This window comes from Peromyscus leucopus, chromosome X (assembly GCF_004664715.2).
Source record: "Peromyscus leucopus breed LL Stock chromosome X, UCI_PerLeu_2.1, whole genome shotgun sequence".
NCBI classification, from domain to species: Eukaryota; Metazoa; Chordata; class Mammalia; order Rodentia; family Cricetidae; genus Peromyscus; species Peromyscus leucopus.
The window spans coordinates 100,782,625-100,804,370 of NC_051083.1; the positions used below are offsets into that span (position 1 = coordinate 100,782,625).

The 21,746-nt window shown below is 40.4% G+C and overlaps 1 long non-coding RNA gene across 1 annotated transcript; it reads left to right on the forward strand.

Moving 5' to 3' along the window:
- The first annotated feature begins 5,968 nt into the window (after positions 1–5,968).
- LOC114682199 lies at positions 5,969–11,658 on the forward strand. Its single transcript, XR_005090027.1, has 2 exons — positions 5,969–7,075; positions 11,107–11,658. It is a non-coding gene; the product is annotated as an uncharacterized LOC114682199 (long non-coding RNA).
- Positions 11,659–21,746: the final 10,088 nt, after the last annotated feature.

The following is a 21,746-nucleotide window of genomic DNA, read 5'->3' on the forward strand; positions in this document are numbered from 1 at the left end:
GTTCCTGTAATACAACTCAATGAGTAAACAAAAAGGATAGAATAGGAGGGGGCTTGTCTGGAAGAATTTCCATGGGAGAGACAGGATGTGTGTGTGTGAGAGAGGGAAATAGGGATGAAAATGGCCAAAACCCAGGATGCATATGCATGAAATTGACAAATAATTAAAAACCAGTTTAATGTTAACATAAAAAAATAGCAACTTGGATTTATGGTGTCATTTTGTTTCCTATCTAACGTTCCATTCATTTGGTCCTTCATTGTTTTCTTTAACAAATATCAATTAAATACCTACTTTGGACTAAGCAATGTGGTAGGCATTAGCATTACAGAAATATTTTTTTCTCTTCATAGAATAATCATCCAAGTAAACTGAAATTCATGCCCATGTGACAGGTGCTATGACTGAGGCTTGCAAACAATACAGGCATGTGTGTGAGTGACATCCTGAAGGAAAGAGGAAGAGCCAGACAAGAAAGTGAGATTAGGAATGGAAGAAGGGAATGAGACAGCGCCATACATTCAGGGAAGTGCGAGCAGCTCAGCCTAATGTACAAGGGACATGCAGGGAGAAGCAAGACACGACTCTAGCGACACTGGGAAGGACCTGTGAACTAAATTGCTTTCTTTTTTGGCTTTTTGAGACAGAGTTTCTCTGTGTAACAGTCCTGGCTGTCCTGGGACTCACTTTGCAGACCAGGCTGGCCTCGAACTCACAGAGATCTGCTTGCTGTTGCCTCCCGAGTGCTGGGATTAAAGGCGTGTGCCACCACACCTGGCTAAGTTTCCTTAAAACAAAACAAAACAAAACCAAAAACCTTTCTCTGAAAGCAGTGAGTAGCCATGGGAGGGAAGTGATATGATCAGATTTGTGTGTGAGAAATTCCCAGTGGAAGTTTTGTAACTTGCCCAGGGCCCAACTCCAGTAGGTCTCACAGAGTGAGACCTTGTTTGTCTTGTTGACAAGTAGTGTTGATGCCATTTCTCTTTTGCACTGCTTACACTTATGATCTAGGACGATAGGGAAGAGGGTGATGGACCTCAGAATGACTCCTACATTTCTGACTGGAGAGTCTGGATCAGCACTGACGTCATCAATGGAGAGAGGAATCATAGAATTAGGAGAAGGTAGTTCGGTTTGAGACATGTGGAACTGTCAGTACCTTTAGATTTTCAAAACAGATATACTGAATACACATTTGGATATTGCAGGTCTAAGCTGGAGAGCAATGGCTGGATTGGAGGCTGTGTCTTAGGTTGCAGTATTATGGAACTGCAGGGGACCACACCAGAGATTGTGTTATTTGAGGAGAGTATGATTAAAGTCCTGGCTAATACCAACATATAGTTAGTGAGTAAGCAAAAACAGTGCTTTCAAGAGTAACCTAAAAGATATAGACAGAAAGGTAACAGCAAGACCTTTCGTGTCCAGGGAAGAAAGTGAGAAGAGAGAGAATAGTGAACATTGGGCAAATGCTGGAGCCATTAAACAAAATAAGGGCAAATGATGCTTAGCTTTTTTGGTAATGTGGAAGTCACTGATAGTCATAAAAATTTGTAATGAAGAAGCAGATATAATTCAGTTAGAGGAATAAACAAAATGCAAGGAGGCAAGGAATGTGTGCTGTTCTTCAAGAAACAGGGCAGTCGTCTGGATGTGGTAGTGTTCATCTGTAATGCTCTCACTTAGGAGGCTGAGATAGGAGGATTGCAAGTTCTAGGCTAGCCTAGGCTATATAGAAAGACAATGTTGCAAAACAGAATGAAATATTGTAGGAAGTCCTCGGCTTTGATCAAAAAGCATCTCTTTGCAGAAAACGGCTGGTCAAGGTGCTGAGAACAAGTGACTGTTGGGTGCTCAGCTTTGTAGTAGAATATTTTAAGGTGTGTTACTTTTGTTTATTTTGTGTTTCTTTAACTCCATGAAGCTGTGTTACTGTGCCTGTCTAAAACACCTGATGGTCTAATAAAGAACTGGACAAAGCAAGAAAGGAGAAAGGACAGGTGGGGCTGGCAGGCAGAGAAAGGGAGAAATCTGGGAGGAGAAATAAAGCTAGCAGCCAGAGGAGGAGGATGACTCCAGGGGCCAGCTACCCAGCTACACAGAAAGCCAAGGAGAAAGAATAAGATTTACAGAAGTAAGAGAACGGGAAAAACCCAGAGGCAAAAGGTAGATGGGATAAGTTAAGAAAAGCTGGCTAGAAACTAATCCAAGCTAAGGCCAGGCATTCATAATTAAGAATAAGCCTCTGTGTGTGATTTATTCGGGAGCTGGTTGGTGGCCACCCCAAAAAGAGCAAAAACAAATAACAATACAGCCCTAAATGGGACACTCATGTTACCCCTTCCAAGGCTCAAGGAACATCGAAGAAGAGGTGGATGGAAAGGATTTATGAGCTGGATGACAGGGAAATAGTGCGTTATTATAGGCCATGGTACTCATGAAATCATAGCAACTCTGATGGCCTGTGTAAGGTCTGTACAAGACTGAGACCTCTAAAATTCATTCTTAAATGGGTGAGGGACTCATGGCACCCAGCTATTCCCAGGGGAGCTAATGGCAGTTGAGGGTTGCTGAAAGAGGTTGCTGGTGTAGACCCTGGGAGTTACTCATCCTCCACACTAATGATCATGTGATCAGCTTTGATTTAGCCTCATGGACCATAAACTGAAGACAAAAGGGAAACAAAGATGGAAAGATGGGGCTGCTGGAGGTGGAGGGGGACAGGATGAAGTGTGCCAGGGATGAGTGTGACTAGAAGGTATTATTTATGTGAATAAAGCTGTCAAAGAATTAATTAATAAAATGTTTTAAAAAAGAAACTCACCAACAAGAGTGGCAATATATAGGACTGTATACAGAAGGAAATTTGAAGTTGAGGGAAAATGTTTATTAATGGGAAAAACTTGAACATATTCCTATTTTAAGGAGAATAATTATATAGGTACAGAGAAATATTGGATGTGTGAAATAAGGGCTATGAATGACCAGGTAATCAAGATTTAGAACAATGGTTCTCAAACTGTGGGCTGTAACCCATTTGGGGATCACATCTGAGATATTTACATTACAATTAATAGCACTTGTAGCTAGAGTTTTCCTGCCTTGCCCACAGTCAGGACAAATCTCTGTCACCCACCAGTCCCACAGCCACTCAGACCCAACCAAGTAAACACAGACTTATATTGCTTACAAACTGTATGGCCGTGGCAGGCTTCTTGCTAACTGTTCTTATAGCTTAAATTAATTCATTTCTATAAATCTATACCTTGCCACATGGCTCCTGACTTACCGGCATCTTCACATGCTGTTTGTCATGGCGGTGGCTGGCAGTGACTCCTTCTGCCTTCCTGTTCTTTCTTTTCTCCTCTGTTAGTTCCGCCTATACTTCCTGCCTAACCACTGGCCAATCAGTGTTTTATTTATTGACCAAGCAGAGCAATTTGACATATAGACCATCCCACCGCAAGCACTAGCAAAATTATAGTTATGAAGTAGCAATGAAAACAATTTTATAATTGGGGTCATCACAGCATGAGGAACTGTATTAAACAGTCTCAGCATTAGGAAGAATGAGAAGCACTGGCTTAGGATATAAGAAATATCAAGGCAATGGACATTCAGGTGGGAGACATGACATTGAATGGAGGGTGGACATTTGTCTCTTGGAGGCATCAGATAAAAACTGGTGGAAATTCATGTTTGTGGATGGAGGAGGAACAAGGTGGGGTGAGCAAGGTGTTGCCTGGTGGTGTTGATTTTCTCGGAATTCAGGGTTCGAGGTGGTCTCTGAAAGTGAGTCAAGAGAAGGTAGGTATGTATAGTTCAAAGAGTCTGCTGAGCTTTTATTTCGACATTAGGGCAATATAAAAGGGTGTTATTTAGGAACTGAATGCCTGGACTGGTTCTGAGAGCTTGTGGTATGTGAGCTTATCCAGCAGAGGTCATCATTGAGAAGGTTAGTGTTTGGACTGAGACAGATGAAGTTTGGTGAGCAGGTAGGAGAGAAAGCCCAGTGGGAAATGGAAGTCATTTCAAGAGAAACTGACATGATGGGCCATGAGATCTAAAATGATTAGTTTTATTAATTTTTTTGGCTAATTTGATACAAACTAAAGTCATATGGGAAGAGGGAATGTCAGTTGAGAAGATGTCTGAAAGACTGACCTGTAGGCAAGCCTGTTGGGGCATTTTTGATTAATGATTAAAATGGGAGGGACCAGCCCCAGTCCACTGTGGGAGGTGTTACCCTTGGGCAAGTCATCCTGGCTGGTATAAGAAAGGCTGATCAAGCTATGAAGAGCAAGCCTCTGCATCAGCTCCTACCTCCAGGTTCCTGCCTTGAGTTCCTGCCCTGACTTCCTTCAGTGATGGACTATAAGCTGTAACATGAAATAAACCCTTTTCTCCCCAAGTTACTTTTGATGTTTGTCACAGCAATAGAAAGCAAACTAAGACAGGAACAAAGAACTCAGGAAGGAGCTAATAGAACTGGAAAAGATGGAAAGAGTAAAAAGACTTACCTTGTGGAGAGGAAGACTTGTTGGAAATAAAAGCAAAGCTAGATGCAACAATATGCAAAGCAATATAAGCATATAACTGAATCATGAAATAGATGTGGTAGAATTTAAACATTTAAGGGTAGGGGCTAGGTAACTGGCTTAATGGACAAGAGCATTTGCTATACAAGCACAATGATCTGAGTTCAAACCCCCAACACCCACTTTAAAAGCTTGGCATGGTTGCCTGTACTTATAACCACAGCTTTGATGGAGGGGAACGTGGAGGGTGGGAGTTCACTGGCTAGTTGGCCTAGCCAAATCAGCAAGTTTCTGGTTCAGTGTAAGGTTGGTATGGGGTCTTACAGTGTGATGCTGTGATGACTATTCTTGGTTGTCAACTTGACTACATCTGGAACTAACTAAAACCCAAGCAGCTGGGTATGCCTGTGAGGAATTTTTTTCCTAATTAAATTGTTGAAAGTGGGAAGACCAAGTTTTAATCTGGATCTTTTGAGGTGGGAAGATCTACTTTTAATTGGGCCACACCTTCTGTTAGCAGCCTATCTAGAAGATAGGGAAGAAGGAAGCCTGCTTTTTTTTCACCTGTTCTCACTCTGGCAAGTCCATTCTTTCACTGGTATTACAGCCTACTTCTTTGGGATTCTGGTGTATACTGAAGATCAGCTGAGATTTCCAGCCTTGTGGACTGAGCAACTACTGGATTCTTGAACCTTCTGTTGGTAGACAGCCATTGTTGGACTAGCTTAACCACAGCCTGTAAGCTATTCTAATAAATCTCCTTTTCATATATACACAACAGAAATTCATTCTACAAGTTGTTACTTTAGAGAACGCTGGTTAATATAGTTGCTAAAGCAGAGACTATTGAAACTTAGCAAGTTTAGCAACAGAAAGCCAGGACAGAATGTGAGGTGGAAAAGGATACACTGAACTTCAAAATTCTCATTAATATGGAGAAGCTTGATTAGGTAATGGTAACATAGAGGACAAGATCAGGGGTGCACATATCCCAACTCTGTAGAGTAGGTGAATTATTTTACTTTTGTGATTATAATTTAATTACAGCATTTCTTCTTTTCCTTCCCTCCCTTCAAATCCTCCCATATATTCCTCCCTGTTCTCCTTCAAATTCCTGACCTCCTTTTTCACTAATTGTTATTGCATGCATATATATATATATATATATATATATATATATATATATATATATGAATGCACAATGCTACCTGTGGTGGTTTGAATAGGATGGCCCCCATAGACTCATGTATGTGAATGTTTGGCCCATAGGGAGTGGCACTATTAGGAGGTGTGGCCTTGTTGGAGTAGGTATGGTCTGTTGGAGGAAGTGTGTCATTGTGGGGGAAGGCTTTGAGGTCTTATATATGCTCAGGCCATGCTCAGTGTCTCAGTTTACTTCCTGTTGCCTTCGGAATCAAGACGTAGAACTCTCAGCTACCTCTCCAGCACCATGTGTGCCTGCATGCTGCCGTATTTCCCACCATGGCAGTAATGGACTAAACCTCTGAACTCTAAGTCCACCCCAGTTCCATGTTTTCCTTTATAAGAGTTGCTGTAGTCATGGTGTCTCTTCAGGCAATAGAAACTCAAGCTGAGAAACTACCCATATGTACACTTTCAGGACTGAGCATTTGGCACTGGACAAAATTGGTGTGCTATTTCCTGGGGAGGACCACCACTCCTGTCCCAGCTTTCCTCAGTTGCCTGTAGTTCTTTGAATAGGGTTGAGGCCTTATGCAGTCTTTTTCAGTCCAGCTTGGCATGTTCGTTGGTGTCATCCTTATTCAGCTCATTTTGGGTGACCACATTGGTGAAAGTAGGTAAAATGTAAGAGCAGACAGAACATTGGAAGGGGACGGCTACTGCCCAGCACTAGGTGAGAGTTGCCATTTGGAAGGATAGGCCTTGATTGCTAGAAATTTCCATTTTTAGGAGAAATGGTAAATCTTTTTTAAAATGTGAAATGTCCCAGTTTCAAATATTGGCAACTAGTTTTGAAAAATACTGTGAAGGCCAAACAAAGCAAATTTTCCACAAGCTGCCAGTTTGCAACCTCTAGGACAGAAAGGTTTATATCCAGACTTTCTCAGATGCAAAGCGAAGGGGGGGGGGCTTTTAAAATAAAAGTGACTATCTTCATGTCTTCCTTCCTAGGCTGGGAAAGACATCACTGCAGCAATTTGATCAGGTAACAGGGCTCCTGGAAAGCCAAGAACCCAGCAGTTTCATTTGGTACTCAAAATGAAACCTAATTTACCGTCACATTTCTGTCATTTTCAAGATCGTTTTGGAGTCTTTTGAAGTCTCTTTGGTCTTTATGAAAAACAACAGGGATGTTGTAATGTTCCAGCTAGCTTTGCCTTTCCAGAATTTTCAGGTGAGCTTTCTTGTTGAATGTGTGCTTTGTATGTTTTCAGAGACCTCTTCACACCAGTCACTGTGCTTTCAGACTTTCCAGTAATGTGCTCAGCAGTCCTGAGTGGGAACTAGCAGAAGGCTGGAGGTGAACAAACGGAGCTTTCATCTGGTCCCAGGTATGCCTGGCTTAGAGCAACTTTGCCATTAATACTTCAGAGTCTGTTTGCTGCCTGGAACACTGAAGGGCTGTTCAACAGCCCCTGCTTTTTAAACAGAGTGTGGCATCATTGGGAGGCTTCTAGACTGAGGCAGGACTTGAAAATGTCATGCTTGTTTAACTATATGCTTTCTGAGCTCATTTACTGAAGTGTGTGCTTGATTTCTGTTAAATATTTCTAAGTTTGAGCATTCTTGTTATTGAGAAATCTTTCCTGTGGGTATTTAAATACTCCAATAACTCATTTGTATTCAAGTCCCTCCCATAGTACATTTCTAATTTCCTTTATAAGCAAACACAGTCTTTCTTTGCTGGAACTGTTTTCCGTTCCTCACCCCCAGGCAATTCCCTGGGCCACCTGGTTCCATTGCCTGTGCAGTAAGCCCCCAGGTCACATTCACTGGGCAGCAGGAGAAGGAGAGCAGCTGAGCTGGAACCCCTGCTGCCTTAGCTGCCAAAGTCCCCTGGACTCCCACACAATGCAACTGCATTCTCCATTTGTAATTTGTTCCTGTTCTGCTTTTGCTTTTCAGCCTCTGCCACGCTCCCCTTGCCTTCACCCCACAGTTTCTGCCCACACCCCTCAGGTTTCTGAGGTATCCGGCCTGCTTGACTGTGCACAGGATCCAATTTGCCAGCTTTGTCATGAAGCACAGTTCGTCTTGGTCGTGCTCACACTTGCTACTAAGAGGCCCTGGGCTCTGCTCCCGACTAGCTCCCCACACATTACTGTCTTTGGCTCTGGATCCTGTTGTCTGTCTCTGGCTGCCTGCCTGCCCCACACTGTCTGTGCCACGGATTTGCTGATTTTCTGTGGCACCTGAAACAACAGAAGCCGAGAAGTCAGTGGCTTGTCTGCTTCTCCCTAGTTTTCCTTGCCACGTCATCACGTAGCCCTAAACCACAAATGAAACTTTCCAGGTACCCAGCAATCTGGACTTTAGTTAAATGCCAGAGTCAGGGTTAAGACTGGTAGGAGTGACCAAGTAGGAACACTTCTTGTCACATGGTGGGAAAACTTGTTTATGGCGATTTCTGAATGGAGAGACAGCCTCTGGATTTGAGTGCGGTGATGTATTTTGTGTGTTTTTACGGATGATTTTGAATGCTGGCTTTCCCAGTTACCAGAGATAATCTTGATGATGGGAAAATAATTTTTTAAGGAATGATGGCTCCTTAACAAATTAAAGATACTTTGTAATTTTAAACTGCCACATTTTTGTCTTCTGAATATAGGCTTCTTGCTTACAAATGAAAAGATTTGCATTAGTTTACCATCTTCCTTGAGACTGAATTGACTTTAATTTGATTGAAATGTTATCATTTGTGAACAGCATGACAAATACTAGAGCTATTTTAAAACTTTTTTATTTATAATTTTATTTTATGTGTATGAGTGTTTGCCTGCATGCATGTGTGCCTGTTGCCTGTGGAGGCAAGAAGAGGCTTTCAGATCCCATGGAACTAGAATTACAGATGTTTGCAACTGACAGCCTTCATGTGGATGCTGGGAATTGTACTTGGGTCCACTGAAAGAGCAATGTTGAGTCATCTCTCCAGCTACCTATCTTGAAAAGTTAAGATAATTTACCAATTTTATTTTTTTACCACACAATTAGGAAATTGGTATATTACTAACATTAGCGCCAATAGCAAATGGTGTTAATATACCAAGTTAACTACATTAAGGGCTTTATGTGCTTTACTCAATTCTCCAAACTGTCACTTAACATAGCTCCTAAGTGACAGTTAAGTCACTATTTCATAGTGGAGGAGCCTGAAACAAAGGAAGTTTTGGTAACTTACTTGGGCTTTCAAAGCTCACTTTGTGATAGAGTGGAATTTCAGCCCAGATTTGTAAGGTTCCCAATGTGATCCTCTGAATAGGATTCAAGTACTGTTTCTCACAAGTAGACATTTTATATCTTTTCTTTGCTTCCACAATGTCTCCCAAAATTTTACACTTCTTCCACTCTTTCATGAATTGATATCTGGATATACTTTTTCATCCTACTAAAAATACATTTATGCAAATGTATTCAACACTAGAGGGGAGTATGTCAGAGATCAAGACATCAAGATGAGTCCATTATCTGGGATCATCGTATTCTAAATTTTCTGTGCATTAGTTGTGTGGATTTGAGGAAATTATTTATCTGAGCCCCATTTACCTTAATTATATAACTACTTCTAGTATTTTGCTCATTTGTTGGCTGTGAAAATTAAATGATGTGTTATATGTATATACATACATACATACATACATACATATATAAAAATTACTTCCAACAGTGTTTGTATATCCTAAGTGATCAAAGATAAATTAAGATATGCTTTGCAAACACTGAAAATAGATTGTCTTAGTTAATTTTCTATTGCTGTGAAGAGACACCACAACCAAGGCAATTTATAAAAGAAAGCATTTAATTTGGTTCTTGCTCAGAATATCAGAGGCAATTTAGTCCATTATCATCATGGTGGGCAGTATGGCAGCAGGCAGGCAAGCATGGCACTGGAGCAGTAGCTGAGAGTGTATCTTAATGGCAAGTTAGAGGGAAGGAGGGAGAAAGGGAGGGAGGCAGGGAGGGAGAGAGGGGGAGGGAGGGAGGGAGGGAGAGAGAGAGAGAGAGAGAGAGAGAGAGAGAGAGAGAGAGAGAGAGAGAGAGAGAGAGAGAACGAGCTACCAGCTAACTGGAATGGTGTGCTTTTGAAACCTCAAAGCCCACCCCTAGTGACACACCTCCTCCAACAAGGCCACACCTCTTAATCCTTCCCAAATAGTTCTACCAACTGAGGAGCAAACATTCAGATATATGAGCCTATGGGGCCATTCTCATTAAAACCATGGCAAAGAACAACTGTATCACCAGATCTACCACTTGGGTATATATTTGAAGGACTCTAAGTCAGCCTGCCACAGACATATTGTCCACCCATTTTATTTATGCACTATTTATGATAGCCAAATTATAGAACCAACCTAGGTGTCTATCAACAGATAATTGGATACAAAAATATGCTATATATTCAGAATCAAGTCGTATGTATCTGTAAACAAAAGATGAAATTGTGGCACTTGCAGGAAAATTGATGTAACTGGAAATAATTGCTAAGTGAAGTATAACAGACCCAGAAAGTCAAACATATTTTCTCTCATACAAAGAACCCAGATTTTAAATTATACATGCATACATTAATACATGTATGTGTGCTCACACGTAGGTTGTGAAGCTAGAAAGAGGGCAGTAAGAAGGAAGGAAGAGATCTTAAAGGAGGAAGGAAATAGAGAGGGTAAAGGAATACCTATAATATGGATGCAGAAGGAGGCAATAGATGGAGGAAAAAGGGATCCAGCTGGAGGCAGGAGGTGTACAAGTGATAACAATAGGAGAGAGTAATGAATGAGAAAAAAACTATAAGGACACATATGGAGAAAGATGTCATAATGAGATTTATTAATAATGGAAGGCAGTTGAACAAGTATAATTAGCAGATAACTTAAAAATCAACACAATCCAATTATTTTTCTTTATTTTCAGTCTTCTATCATCCATATATTCATAATGTTCTCCTTACTCTTCCCTCCCTTTCTCCCTCTCTTCCTTCCTTCCTTCCTTCCTACTTTAGTTTTTTTTTTCTTTCTCTTGACAAAGTGTCACACTGTAGCCCAGGCTGGGCTTAAAGGTTCAATACTCCACCTCAGTCTCTCAAGTGCTAGAATTATGAGTGTGCACAATCATGTTTGGTTGAATCAATTGATTCTTGTAGCCATTGATTCATTTTGTAAAGTTGCCTTGAGTGTTCTGAGCAATGTTTTCTAATCTTCAGTGTTAAATTCTGTACACAACTTTCAAATTCAATTCTTTTAGTGGGACCTTGCTTAGAGCAATGTGTTGTAATACAAGATTTTGGGCATTCAAATGACTGCTGTACATGTGAAAGACCATTTCCACTAATGACCTTTGTCGATACTCTGTTTTAAAACTTCAGGGATCTAAGTATATAAAGACCACTGAAAATGCTGTATAGGAGGTAAGTAGTCACATACAGTACTACCATTCTCAAATGTCAGCTTCGTTGCAATTTAGATGATATTGGAATGAGATGACCACATGACATGGTAAAACATCTTTCTTATGAAGAGTTAGTTTCCATGTACTAGTGAAGGGTCTTGGCCATGAAATAAGTCCTATTGAGTAGATGTACTTAGCAAATATGTGAACAATGGCACCAGAGTAGTTTTTGCTCTTGAGATGGAACCCAGGGTCCTGTTCATGCTAGGCAAGTGATCTTCCATTGAGCTATGTTCTAACCTGATAGAGTGACCTTGTGATCACATAAAATTAGCTTAGAAACTCTTCTGACTTCCTGTGGAGAATACATTACAAAACTCTCATGTACCCTGGACCAGAGATGGAACAATATTGCTGTCTTATAGGAGATATTATTTGTGCTCGCAACATATTTGTGATATCAAGTCGAGCATGTAGATTTTTCTAGAAGAAACTATGTGTCTCTTTGACCAAAGAGGCCAAGAACTAAGAAAAAATGAATCCAAATTGAAATAGATAATTTCAGCTGCTTTGAAGATCCATTAAGTTGTTGTGGGATATTTGATCACACTGTGTGACAATGTCTCTGTTTTACCTCACCTGTCTAAGGTACCCTCTGATTGGTTTAATAAAGAGCTGAACAGCCTATAACTAGGCAAAAGAGGATAGGCAGGACTTCCTGAAAGAGATAGGAACTCTGGGAAGGAATCTGAGAGGTGGGAGATTCACCAGCAAGATGTGGAGGAAGTTGAATGAATGGTACTGAGGAGAGGTAATGAGCCACGTGGCAGAACCAGATTAATGTAAATGGGTTAATTTAAGTTTTAGAGCTAGTTGGGAACAAGACTTAGCTAAGGCCAAGCTTTCATACTTAATGACAAGTTTCCATATCATTATTCAGGAGCTGGTAGTCCAAGGAAAGTTCGACTATACTACGTTGTTGTCATGGGACTGGTGTCTGACATGCCTTGGATCAGTTCAGGTATGAGAGGTTAGAACTTGCTTCAACAAGTTGCTGGGAACTCCCATGGCTTTTATTATCTGAATATGAAGAAGTTTGCTCAGGTGACAGTAACATGTGCTGGGTAGCTCAAATAATGAATACATATTTACTTCTGATTTTGGAGGTTGAGTTGCTCAAAAGCAAGACACTACAAATTTAATGTTTGATGAGGACTCACTTCCTGGTTCATAGATGTTACCTTCCAGTAGTGGCTTCTAGTGGTAGAGAGGATAAAAGAGTCTCCTTTCATAAAGTTTCTTTCTTTATGACCTACTTGATTTCCAAAGGCCTTAATTCTTAATACTGAATTTAGAGGGAGTCAGTCTATAAGAGATATTCAACACATTGCTTCACATTATTAGAAGGAAAGGGTGGTGAAGAGTAACCACAGATTGCTCCTCCTCCACTTCTTCCTCCTCTTTGTCCTCCCCCTCCTCCTTCTCCATCTCTGCTTCTTCATCTTCTTACATGTATTTTATGTATTAAAGAATCATTCATGTGAGTATGGGGATGTGTGTGTGTGTTTGTGTTTAAGTACGTGGGCATATGCCGAGGCAAGCATGTGGAGGTTAGACGACAACTTTAAGGAGTTGGTTCTCTCCTTCCAACATGTAGCCTCTGGGAACTGAACTCATGTGGTCAGGCTTAGCAGCAAGCACTGTTACCCACTGACCTATCTCAATGGCCTTCCAATGATTTATTCTTGCATACCTAGCTTCCTTTGTGCTCTTCTTCCACTCTTTACTTGGACAGATTATACTGTTTTTCACATCGGAATTGAAATATTTCTCCATCTGATTCCCAAATCCAAATTGTGCCCCTTCACTATTATTCCTTATTTTATGATATATGTTATATATTAATATGTAGTATATATCATGTTTATCTTTATTATTATTTTTTTATTTTATTTTATTTATTTATTTATTTTTTTTTTTTGGTTTTTTGGGACAGGGTTTCTCTGTGTAGCTTTGCGCCTTTCCTGGAACTCACTTGGTAGTCCAGGCTGGCCTCAAACTCACAGAGATCTGCCTGTCTCTGCCTCCCGAGTGCTGGGATTAAAGGCGTGCGCCACCACCGCCCGGCACTTTATTATTTTCTTCACAGAAATTACATTTTTATTCCTATATTTGTTCATTTTGTTTTATAACACACTTAGTAGATTTTAAGTCCTATGTAGACAGTTTTGTTCATCAGTGTTTGTAAAATCTAAAATTTTTTGTTAGATTTTTTTTCAGACAATATATTGGTCATATTCTTTCCCCTCTCCCAGTTCCTGCAAGATCCTCCCCATCTTTCTACTCACCAGACGTCTTTCTCTTTCTCTGTCTCTGTTTCTCCAGGAAAAACAACAACAACAAAAAACCCCAAAATCAACACAGAGAGAGAGAGAGAGAGAGAGAGAGAGAGAGAGAAGAGAGAGAGAGAGAAGAGAGAAGAAATGAAAACAAAACAAAACAAAAACAAAAAGTTCACCAAAAAACCATGGGGTCTATTTTGTGCAGGTCAACTACTCTGGGACATAGGGCTTGCCCTGACATGTGGTTGGTATACCCAGTGACACTCCATTGAAGAAAACTATTTTTCCCTCTCATAGAAAGCATCAATTACAAATAATTTCATGATTAGGGGTGGGATTTTGTGTCCACTTCCACACTTATCAGTGCTCAGATTTGTTTGGTTTGAACCTGTGGAGGTCTTGTGAGTGCTGCCCCAGTCTCTGTGAGTTCAGATGTTCAGATGTATAGTATTCCTCTTGACTCAGGAAGATGTTGCTCATAGGTGTACAAACTGGTATAGTCCCCATAGAAACCAGTGTGGAGGTTTCTCAAAAAGCTGGAAATCAAAGTGTCCCAGCATAGGCCCCAGGCTCCAAAAAGCCAGCTCATGCACTAAGGACAGGTCCCGTCCCACTGCCTGGGGTCTCCCAGACAGTTGAAGCTAATCAACTGTCTCACTTATCTGGAGGGCCTGATCCAGTTCCATGGGGGCTCCTCAGCTATTTGTTAGTTCATGTGGTTCCATTAGTTTGGCTATTTGTCCCTGTGCTTTTCCCAATCATGATTTCAACATCTCTCGCTCATACAATCCCCCCTCTCTCTCACAGATTGGATTCCCGGAGCTCTACCTGGGGCCTGGCTGTGGATCTCTGCATCCACTTCCATTTGCTCAGCCTGGGTAAAGGGAGGAGGGGACTGGACCTGCCTCCACTGAATCTACCAGGCTGAGCTGAATCCCCAGGGAAGTCCTTGCCCTGGAGGAGATGGGAATGGAGGCATGGATTGGGGTGAGGGTGGAGGGGGGTGGGAGAAGGGAGGACAGAGGAATCCATGACTAATATGTAAAATTAAATTAATTATAAAATTTTTAAAAAATAAAAAAAAGCTGGAAATCAATTTACCTCAAGATTTAACTACACCACTCTTGGGCATATACCCAAAGGACTCTACCTATTATGGAGACACTTGCTCAACCATGTTAATAGCTGCTCTATTCATAATAGCCAGAAATTAGAAACAGCCAAAGTGTCAATGAACTGATAAAACAAAAATGAAAATGCAGTACATTTACACAGTGGAATATTATTCAGCTGTTAAGAGAAATGAAGTTTTGAAAATTTAAGATAAACTGATGGAGCTAGAAACAACCACCCTGAGTGAGACAAATCAGACTGAAGACAAATATTGCACATTTTCTCTTCTACATGAAGTTTGCATTTAAACTTTAGATCTGTGTGTTTCCATCTAAATAAGTAGAGAGGTTATGTATCTAGGAAGGGCCAAGCAAAGAAGGGGATCTCCCAAGGAAGGGGAAACAGAATATAGTGTTATAAAGAGATAACAACACTTATTCAAAAAAGAAGGCCAAAAATTTGAAAGAGAGCAAGGAGTGGCAAATGAGAGTGTTTGGAGGAATGAAAGGAAATGGGGAAATGATGCAATTATGTTATAATCTCACAAATAAAAGAAATAAAAAGGAATAGAAACTTTAGCTGTCTTACCCATGGTTCACCCACTTTAACCTTCAGTCTCCAGATATTTAGTTTTTAAAACAGAATGCATGATATGATAGTCTACAACCACACTCCACAATTACTGTTGTTGTTATTTTTTAAATAGAATAGCTTCAATGAGAATATGGGTAAAATTTCTTCCAGTACTGGGGATCAAACACAGGCCAGACATGCGAGATGAGTGCTCTCCCGCTCGTCTGCATCCTCTGCTCTTCCCTTACAATACTTTTTATTGGAAATATTTTTTCAGACATTATAGTCTCTCTGATCATGGTTTCCCCTCCCTTATTTCCTCCTAGATCCTCCCCACTTCTCTGTTCATCCAGCTCCACAACTTCTTTCTCTCTCTATAAAACTAACAAACAAAAAAGAAAAGAAAAACCAACCAACCAACAAACAAGCAAAAAAAAAAAAAAGAAAAAGAAAAAGAAAAAACAAAACCTAATTAAAAATTTAGAACTGAGTGGCAGTGGCCCACACGTTTAATCCCAGCAAGTGGGAGGCAGAGCTAGGCGGATCTCTGTGAGTTGGAGGCCAGCCTGGTCTACTGAGCGAGATCCATGGCAGGCACCAAAACTACACAGAGAAACCCTGTCTCGAAAAAACAAACAAACAAAAAAAATTAGTTTCATTGTGCTGACAAAAAAAGGGATCCATGCATCATTTGTTACAAGCACTGAGTCTCTAGTCAGTTGTCAGTCTTACTTATTTTTTAGCCTTAAGCAGTTTCCTCTTTGTGGGGAAGTTTAGAATTTACTCTTTCTCATCATGATCAGCCCATTATTTGTTGCTTTCATGGACAGCTGTGTTTTAAGGCATCATGGTTTGCCTTCTCAATATGGTGTGAATTCTGAAATAATTTTGCTTAATGTATTTCTTGTTCTTACATCATAATCAGATCAGTCTTTTGGAAGGTGCCATTGCTATCTGGGGAAACCCAACTCCATGGAAGGCTTTTGTCTTTTTTCCCCTCCTTTAAAAAATGCTCATCTAATAAATGGCTGAATTTACACCCTTCTCTCTGTCAGAGATTAGATCCAGAGTGTCAGTGCTTTTTAAAGGAGAACAAAGGAAATCCGTCACCACTGAATCCACTGCTGTAAATAAAGTTAAGATTCATTCCTTAGTGTTAAGTGTTTGGTATCCCAAGACTAGACCCGGGGAGATGCTGAATTTGCAAAGTAAAGCTAAGAATACTTAGTTTTGTTAAGACCTTTGCTTGTCTCTGCTCCTCATCATTGGTGATGAGCAGAGTCTCTCTGAACAATTGTTTATACAGTTCTATTGAAGAATTTCATTTCTGCTTAAAAAAAACCTTGTTGCATCTTTCATTTCTGTTTCTTTTAAAGATGTAGAATTTCCTAAAAACACATTAAAAATGTTTATTCTTTATCAAAATCCCACCCTCCCAACAGCAATGTGATAGGGACTGTTTCTGTGTATTTTAGGATTCCCTGTACTTCAGCACTTGTCTTTGTATGACAAAAGAGTTTTTACATTAAAAACTGTTCTTGAAAAAAGAAAGCCATACACTTTCCTACTATTTTGAACATTGCTTTCCCTTGATTTGGCATTTTATATTTGGTGTAGACTATGAACTTTTCCAGAGCTTCTATAATAAAGAGATTTTACTCAGGAAAAAAAAAGATGAAGAGAAAACTGGTATAGGAGGATTAAGTGGAGAGGGGGATGGGAGTGAAGGGTAAAAGAGAGAATATGAGGAGGGACAACTAACATGAAAGGCCTTTTGAAAAGCCATATGAAAACGTACTACTGTAGAAATGCCCTAATATACATATGGAAAGGAGTCACCACATAATGGGGAAGAATATGCCCCAACTAGACATCTCATGACACCAAGTAAAACCCCAATATCAGGAATGACTTATGTCTTATTGAGTTGTTGGCCAAAGGGATTCCATAGACACCCCAAACATCACAGGCTATTGCCAAAGCTATCGTTATTCTCAGTAACACTTTTGTCTTTTAAAGATTCATTGATTTTTTTAAAATTTGTGTCCATGGATGTGTGCCCACATGAGTTTATTTGTACCATCTATGTGTGGTGCCTGTGAAGGCCAGAGGGCATTGGATTCCTGGGAGTAGAATTACAGGCAATTGTGTGCTGCCTAATGTAGATGCTAGGAACTGAACCTGGAACATCTGCAAGAACGGTAAGTGTTCTTAACTGTTGACTCACCACCCAGTCCTGTTCATCAGTGTATATCTAATTCCTTGCACAGTCTCTGCTATATAAATGTGCTGCATTAAATTTCCCCAGGGAGAAGTGAGCAAACATCTATTCACTCCACATATGGCACCAATGACAAAACAAAGCATAACCCCACAAAGTCCAACTTGGTGAACTACTCATGAGTTCATTGGGCTTATGTTGAGCTCAGGCTGTGCTCTTGCTCTACATTCCTCCATACTGTGTAAAACAGAGTCTTTCAGACTATGCCATGATGGATTTTTTCTTTTTTTTTTGGTTTTTCGAGACAGGGTTTCTCTGTGTAGTTTTGGTGCCTGTCCTGGATCTCACTCTGTAGACCTGGTTGGCCTCGAACTCACAGAGATCCACCTGGCTCAGTCTCCCAAGTGCTGGGATTAAAGGGGTGCGCCATGGTGGCCCTGCTGCCATGATGGATTTTACAAGCAGCTTTTGACTCTATTTTGAGGATGGAGGATGACTTTGCATGTGGGTGAATGTATGTCTGGTATCACCCACATACCATAAAATAGTAAGTGACTTCTCTGACTCTATTGCCTCCTTTAGATTTTCCTTGACATAGGATGGAGAAGGCAAGGTGGGCATTAAGTTTCTGGGTGGCTTTGAATGTCTACAGGAGCAACACTACCTTCAGGTTTCTTCTGTCCTTAAGCTGAGAGTCATGTGCCTGGAAGCTATGGAAGTCAAGGATTTTGCATCTTAAAGTAAGATGGTGGTCAATTCCCAATTTGAGAATACACCATCTGGAAACATTATTTAAAATGATTTCTTAGCTTCATTTATCGAATTCTTTTATTAGGAAGCTCTGGGATTCCTTTACTCCCAGTGGGTTGCCTTTTCCAGCCTTGATAAGAAGGCTTTTGCCTTATCTTATTCTATCTTGTTTTGTCCTGCTTCCCTGCCCTCTCTTGGAAGCCTGATCTTTTATAAAGAGGAAATGGAGAAGGAGGAGGACGGATCTGGGGGCAGCAGAGGTTATGGGTAGCTGGGAGCAGTGGAAGGAGGTGAAATTGTGGTTGGGATGTATTTTGTGAGAGAATAAATTTCTGTTTAAAAAAAATTTAAAAAGCAAATGTAAAGAAACAGATAAATTATAAAAGGAAGCTCTTGGGTAGCCATTGGATTTTCCTATTCTTTGAAAAATAAAGGCAGTTGGGTATAGGAGATCTATGGACTATGCCTTAGGAAGCTCTAGTCTCCATTCAGCCACTATTACTGTTAGTACTATTAATTAATCCGCTGATACCTTCGAAAAGACTGTTTATAAACCTGGCAAAGTGTTACACTACTTATTTTTGTCAAGTATTATTTTATCAACATTAAAAGGAGCAATTTTAGGCTTAGGGGAATTAAGACACTTGTCAAAAATCACATGGCAAAGAAGTGATGGACTTTGTCCTCTATTGCAGGTGTGTTCTATCCTGAAGCCAGGTTTTTTTTTTCTTTCACAATATTATCTTTCACCTGATCTGCCCATGGCTACAACTTTGCTACAGTTTGTATGGGCATATTTCATGTCAAGAGGCCAGTGACGAAATGATCAAAACCAATATGAACATATCAGATAGATACTTGCACCTCCAGTGTTTTTGCTGCAGTATTCACAATAGACAGGACATGGAATGAGCTTAGATGTCCACTAGCAGATGAATGGATAATGAAAATGTGATACACATACACAGTGCAATTTTATTCAGTCATAAAGAAAAAATTGAAATAGTGACATTTGCAGGAAATGGATGGAACTGGAGACCATTTTGTAAATCACAATAAGCCAGATGACAAATGCCATAATTTCTCTCGTATGTAGACTATAGATTTTATGTGTGTGTGTGTGTGGGGGGGGATGGAATGCATGTGACATGAAAGCAGAAGAGGAGACCATTTGGGAGGAGGTAGGGGACCCGCATGAGAGGGGCAAGAAAGATGGGGAGGTTTGTGAGGAAGCAGGATTAAAAAGAGCAAAGGGAGGGGGCTGGAGAGATGGCTCAGAGGTTAAGAGCACTGACTGCTCTTCCAGAGGTCCTGAATTCAATTCCCAGCAACCACATGGTGGCTCACAACCATCTGTAATGAGATCTGGCACCCTCTTCTGTATACATAATAAATAAGTAAATCTTTGAAAAAAATTTTTTAAAAAAGAGCAAAGGAAAATGACACACATACATGAAAATTCCACAGTGAAACCCACTATTTTTTGTATGCTATCTTTATAGAAAAGACAGAGAGAATTGGGTAAGCCAAGCTTTGTGGCTACAGATTCTTTCTTCCAGATCAGTACCTATCTAGATTGCTTTGGGTTGCAGTAAGTCACTTCTTTTTCTTTCTTTCCTCCCCCCCCTTTTTTTTGTTGTTGCTGGAGCTGGAACCCAGTGTCTCCCATAAGGTAAGCATGTACTCTACCATTGAGCAAAACCCTCAGCTTTAGAGAAACATGGTTTAAGTGTCTAGTCTGGTTGGGATTGGGGGGTGCTTAGACACAGACAATTAAAAAAGAAAACATCTTATGCTTGGGGATATTAAAGTAAAAAAGAAGTCGATTGTCCAGTGAATGAGCCCGAGATGAGAGAAGCAGGCATTTCTGCTTTCCTTCTTCCAGAAAGTGTTGAGCTAGCTGCTAAGTACACACAAGGAGGTAAAGCAGATGCAATTATTTTCCTTGTAAAACTTAAATTTCAGTGAAGTTGTGGGACAGGAAAATTGCTAAAACCTGAATATTGGAACTATGGAGGAAAACTGGGCATGAGGCACTGTATCATCAAGCTGTAGCAATATAATCAGAGGTCACACTTATCAGCTATGCTTCTTTGACTATGTCCTAGGAAGGGTTCAAAATTGTTTTTTTTCTTTGTGATACTGAGAATTAAACCAGAGCCTCACATGTGTTAGCAAACCTACTATTGAGTCATATTCCTATACCTCTAATATGAGAGATAAAGGTCTCATGCTAAGGTTGCCCTGGTCTCACCATGTAGCTAAGGGTGGCCCTGAATTTATGGCAATCCTCCTGCCTCATTCTCCAAGCAATGGGATTTTAGACATGAGCTATCACACCTGGCTTCTCTAAGGAATCCTTGACAATAATAATTGCAGTTTATTAAGTCTTTTTTTGAGACAGGGTTTCTCTTTGTAGCTTTAGAGCCTGTCCTGGAACTCCCTCTGTATACCAGACTGGCCTTGAACTCACAGAGATCTGCTTGCCTCTGCCTCCCAAGTGCTAGAATTAAAGGTATGTGCCACCATGTCTGGCTATTATTAAAACCTCTTTCTAGAGAACACTGTGCTAGGCAGGTGATATATATTGTCTGCCTCTAAGAGTAGATTATCCTCCTTTTACAGATAAGTTAGCTGTGGTTTAGATTGAGTTGTGGCCTAAGATCAACTTCCAATGAAAGATCTCAGATTTAAATGTGATCGATTTATTTTAAAACCAGTTCCTTTTATATGTGATACAATGGCTTGCAAAAAAGAAGGAGAAAGACACTTAAATATAGGTAAAAAGATATTGAATACCATTAGTGAACAAAGATGTTGAAACCATAACCACAATGGCTTCATTAATTAATTAATTAATTTTCTTTCTTTCTTCTTTCTGTTGTCTTCTTCCTTCTCCTTCTCCTCCTATTTCTCCTCCTCCTCTTCTTCCTCTTCCTCTTCTTTCTTCTTCTCTTCCTCCTTCTTTTTTGTTTTTCAAGACAGGGTTTCTCTGTGTAGGCCTGGCTGTCCTGGAAGTCACTCTGCAGACCAGGCTGGACTCAAACACTGTCTGCCTCTGCTTCCTGACTGCTGGGATTAAAGGCATGCACCACCATGCCTGGTGATTTTTGTTTGTTGGTTGGTTGGTTTATTAAAATCAAATTATCAAATTCTCCACACCCTTCATTCCCTCACTGCCAATTCTGCCCCCAATACTGCACTATGACTCTCCTTCAACTTCATGTGTACTCTCAAAAATTGTGGAGTCCACTTAGAGCTGTCAGTTTGTGTATTAATGTAAGGCCACCTACTGGAGCATGGATTGCCTCTCAGGGGTTGTATTACTGAAGAAAACTGACTGTCTCCAAGTAGCCATCAATTGTCAATTGCTCCTCAGACAGGAGTGAGACTTCATTACTCCCTCTGTCATCCAGGCTTGGAGTTTGTCTGGCTTAATTTTGTGCATATAGTCACAACTTCTGTGAATTCTTGTGTGCAACAGTCCTCTTATGTCCAGGAAGCATCATCTTCCTGCAGCCACTAACCACTATCTCTGGCTTTTGCAATCTTTATGCTCCCTCTTCCATGATGATCCTTGAGCCTTTAAGAAGGGGTGTCTGAGCATGTAGTCTCTCA